We start from the raw sequence: 5,316 nt of genomic DNA, 5'->3' as shown, positions 1-5,316 counted from the left end.
AAGAAAGAAAGAAAGAAAGAAAGAAAGAAAGAAAGAAAGAAAGAAAGGAAGGAAGGAAGGAAGGAAAAAAGAAAGAAAGAAAGAAAGGAAGAATGAGAAAGAGGAAAAAAATCAGTGAAGCTGACATTGAAAAAATCGACAATATATGCAATGTTCCATACCTATGGGTCCCTCACTTCTGAAAAGGAATGGGGGTGGGGGGGTTGTGTCAAAGTTTCCTTTAGTTGCTCTCTTCTGGTTCACATTAGTTTTCCTAACTTTCTACTTCTGTGTCTCTCATGGAATCTTAGAGCTGGAAGCAACCTTAAAACTCATCTGATCTATGAGTTCATAAATGAAGTTCCATAAACATAAAAAATTTATTTTTATAACTATATGAAGCACATATGCCCTGGTTTACTTTTCCTGTAGCCTGTAGGCAGGCTACATCTCCCCCTCAGGCTTCTAGGGTTCCCTGATGGGGTTTTAGGGTTTTCTTATCTTTAATGCCATTGACTTGAGGTCCCACCAGCTGTGTTTCCTTCACTTTGGGGACCAGTGGTGCCCCAATTTCATATAACTACTTTATCTCAATTAGCTCTGGGATATTTTCTTTAAAGATATAGCAAAAACAAATGGGCAAATATTTCCTCTAATATATCAAGGACATATTTCCCGCTACCCCTCAGCCTTTGAGAGAATAAGCTCAAAACTTAACTCAGTTCCTATACAGTATTGATCTTACCTTAAAGTATTGCATGGTTGTACATGTTCCTTGTTTTCCCTGAGTAGGGAGGAGAAGCAATTTTGATCTGAATCATGGACATGTTCCTAGGGTCTAGCCCTCTGGGGACTGCTTTACCAGTTCAGGGAAGGATCAATCAAACCTCATGACTGGGGTGGGGGGGTGGGGAAGAGTAAAATAAATGACAAGAGGTGATGGTCCCTTTAGTCCAGAAACAGAATCACAGGTTAGATTTGCAAGTAATTTAGAAATTAGTTAGCTTGGTCCCATCATTTTATATAGTGAGCATCTTTTCTTTTAGTATTATTATTTTTTGCTTCTTTTCTTCTAGATTGTCCTTTACTTCTGTATATTTGTATTCACAAACTATTGTTCTGTTTTATTTCTTTGGTGAGTCTTGTCATGGTAGATTCCAGTTTTTCCATTCCGCCCATCATTTTTGCCATGCAGGTCATTAATTCTGTTCCCATAATTTTCATTTCTCTTTAAGACCATTTAGGAATTGCATGTATTTCATGTTCTCTTCAGATTTCAGAGGGTTCTCTGACTCACTAAGTGTTAGATCATTTTTCTTTGTTTTGTATTATTTCTTTATAGAGGCTTGAACTCGTTTACTAGATCTGGATGCTGTATTTCCTTCTGCTTTTAATGTTTTCCCTATTGATTTATCTGCTTATGTTTAAGGTCTAAACTCTTTAGTAATTTCAGTATTTCCCCTCCCTTATTTTCCTTTATTGCTCATGTTCTGATTCCTGCCCCACTGATGCTGATTTCTTTGGGGGTCACATCTCAGTTTTCTGCCATGTTGGGCAATTGATGGTTTACCAACCAAGATCTCTGCCCCAAGTACCTTTGGGGCAACAGATCTATCTGTTGTCCTAGCTGAAAGCTGAACTCCTTTCCTCAGACTTAGAGAATGCATACTACTCTTGCATGGGAACCTGTTCTGATGTCCAAGGCAGCAAGGTGGTACAGAGGCAACTAGGTAACACAGTAGATAATACAGTAGACAATAGTACTGCTATATAATAGTCAAAGTCCTGTGTTCAAATTCAGCCTTAGACATTTAATACCTGTGTGACCCTGGACAAGTTACTTAATCTCTCTTTGCCTCTGCTTCCTCAATTGTAAAATGGATAATAAAAGCACCTACCTCACAGGGTTGTTGTGAGGATCAAATGAGATAATATTTGTAAATCACTTAAAACAGTGCCTAGTATATAGTAAGTGCTAAATAAAAATTATCTAAATGCTTTTTCTCTCTGTCCCTCCTGTCCTGCTTCAGTGTTGTTGCACTGATGCTACATAGTCAGTTTCTATATTCTGGCTCTCTGGAGCTCTGTGAGGAAGTGGGTTGAGCCATACTTTAAGCCCAGACATGTGTCCTACCTTTTTCCCTCTGTTCCTTGGTTCCCCTGCAGAGATCTTTCGAAGCACAGAATGCTGTTGCCATGGGCATCTGTCCATCCTGTCCCCAGCTAGCTTGTGTAGCCTGAAGGGTCTCCATGGTACTAGAAAGCATAAGTGGGGGCGGGATGTGGCGTTAGGTTTTATTCTAAGCCTGTGCGTCAAGTCCTTGACTTGGCTACTACAGCCTCATGGCTGATACCATAGTGGATGGTGGATAAGAAGGTCCTGAGTGAGCTCAAGGTAGGTGTCAGTTCCTAAATATTTGTCTTTAATCTTCCTTTAAATTCAAGGTGTCCTAGACCGTGAAAACAGCTGAAGTTGCTTTATCTTTAGCACATAATTCTGGTTTTGGGGAGTTTTGAAAGATCTAAGGGAGCAGAGAAAATGTCTAGTCCACCATCTTGTTGATCACATGACTCAGAAGTCCCATTACTAAGGCAGTATAACATAGTAGCAGGGGCAGTAGATAAATGGTCAGATGATATCAAAAGGCATTTTCAGAAAAAGAAATCTAAGCTATTGGCAATCATATAAAAATGTTCCAAAAAAATTAAAGAAATGCAAGTTAAATAAATTCTGAGGTTCCTTCTCACACTCATCGGATTATAAAAGATGAAAAAAAGAGAAAATGACAAATGTTAGAGGGGCTACAGGAAAACAGGCATACTAATGCACTGGTCTTTTGGCTTCTTGGTTTTTGGAGGGGGGAAGGTAGGGCAGTTGGGGTTGTGACTTACCCAAGGTCACACAGCTAGTTTTATGTTAAGTGTCAAGGCTGGATTTGAACTCAGATCCTCCTGACTCCAGGGCCAGTGCTGTCTTCACTGGGCCACCTAGCTGCCCCACTAATGCACTGTTGATGGAACTAAGAATTGGTCCAACCATTCTGAAAAGTAATTTGGAACTATGTCCCCAAAGTCACTGAGCTATGCATATCTTTTACCCAGGGAACTACTAGTCCTATATCCCAAGGACAGCAAAGAAAAAAGAAAAAGACTATATTTACAAAAATAGCAGCTTTTTTGTAGTAGCTAAAAAATGGAAACAAAAGCGGTATCCACCTGTTGAAAGAGACTAAACAAGTTCTGCTACATAAATGAAATGGAATTTGGGGCCACAAGAATTTATGAAATGGACAGTTTTAGAGAAACCTGGGAAGAACTTTATGAAGTGAGGAAGAGTGCAGCAAGCTGAAGAAAGATTTATTTAGAAAGAAATTTATTTAGACAGCAGCTTAATGGAAAACATCTTTGAAAGAATTTCAGCGACAAGCCATGATTCCTGATGACTGAAGCAGCCTGTCACCACCTCCTGATATAGCAGAGATAGAAACCAAGTGCAGAATTTGACATATATTTTTGGACTTGGCCAATATGGGAATTTACTTTGCTTGACTATGTATGAGTTGTTAGAATTTTCTTTTTTATTATTTAATTGGGGAAGGAGAGAAAATAAATTCTTATTAGTTAAAAAAGTAACTTTAAAATGTTTTAAGAGAGGGAATGGGAAGATCAGGGAGTGGAGAAAGCTGAGCAGCTATGTTGTTCCGGCTCACCTGCCCTTGTAGAGTTGCCATAAGTGGTGGTAGTCACAGGTGCCTGATTCTGTTGCTCCTAAAAACCACAGTGAGTATATCAGATTTGGAATGAGTTAATGGCTACATATAGCTTAAAGATACTTCTCTGAAGAGCATCACCTGAGACAGCTCCTGATTTCTTCATGCCTACAGAAGGATGTGGTAAACTGAGTGGTAAACATCAGAATTTTTTTTAAAAAGACCATTTAATTTAGAATCAGAGGACCCAAATTCAAATCTCAGCTCAATCCCGTGTTAGCTGTGTGGCTCTGGGCAAGTCTATTAACCTCTCTGGACTTCATTTTCTTCATGTGTAAAATGAAGGGGATGGACTAGATGATCTCTAGGATCAATTCCAGCTCTTGATCAATCATCCAATAATTATATGAGACCCAGAAAGAGGAAGTAAGTTATATAAAGACAGGCAGCTAGTTACTAGTAAAACTGAGCATAAAACACAGGTGTCTGAACTCCCAGGCTGGGTTTTTTCCCCTACGTTTTGCTGCCTACTTAATCTTATCCTGAGAAATTTCTAATCCAGATTAATCCTACCCAGAGGAACTCTTGGCCTAGATATATGACCTCAGGTTTGCCCCTGGAGACCATGGGGGAGAAGATTATTTATTCAAAGGACCTCAGTCTGGGAACTTGAGGCCAAGAGTTACTCCTGGTCATTGACCTAAGGCAGGAATGCTGCTCAGCATACCCCCAAAGGGTTACAAACAAAAGTCTTGGCACAAGCTCTTTTCCGAAGGAGGGAAAAGTCCTACTGTTCTGGAGAGGGTGTGTCGAGTCTCTGCTGGCCATCCTGTCCTAGCTGGCTGACCTTCTGTCCTGCTTTCACCCTTTTGATGAGAAGCCTTTAAATTTCCTTTATAGCCACAGAGACTTCAGGCCAAGGTGAGTCAGGGTTTGGGGGCTCCCAAGAGGCAGAGCACCATAGTGGTTAGAGTATCGGACTTGGAGAAAGACCCAGATTCAAACACTGTTTTTGTTTAGTTATTTTGTTTTTCAGTCCTGTGTGACCCCTTTTAGGGTTTTCTTGGCAAAGATACTGGAGTGCTTTGCCATTTCTTTCCCCAGATGGGGAAACTGAGGCAAGCAGGGTTAAGTGACTTGCCCAGGGTCACACAGCTAGCAACTGTCTGTGAGGTCAGATTTGAACTCAGAAAGAAGAGTCTTCCGGATTCCAAGCCCAGTGCTCTATCTACTGTACCACCTAGCTGCCCCAAACACTACCTTTGACATATATCAATTGTGTAACCTTGGGGAAGTCACTTGAAAGTTGAGATAGCTTCATTTTCCTCACTTGTGAAATGCAGGAGTTATATATCAGATTGCTTGAGGAGGGGCGAAGGGAGAGAGGGAGAAAAAAAGTTTGCAACTCAAAATATTACAAAGTGAATGTTGAAAACTTTACATGTAATTTGAAAAAATAAAATAAAATACTATTTTAAAAATGAAGGGGCTTAATCTATGTAGCCTTCAAGGTCCTTTCCAACTCTAAATCTACATATTCCCATGTTTATAGATGCTTTGGGTTGGATGGGGCCCTAAGTGGCCATCCTGTCTATCCTCCTGCCTCAAGATGGGGCTGCTCCAAACC

The sequence above is a fragment of the Petaurus breviceps genome, unplaced genomic scaffold, assembly GCF_028583685.1.
Source record: "Petaurus breviceps papuanus isolate PSGF00001 unplaced genomic scaffold, PetGlider_PUasm1.0 90281, whole genome shotgun sequence".
In the NCBI taxonomy this organism is placed as follows: Eukaryota; Metazoa; Chordata; class Mammalia; order Diprotodontia; family Petauridae; genus Petaurus; species Petaurus breviceps.
This window is presented reverse-complemented; position numbering follows the sequence as displayed.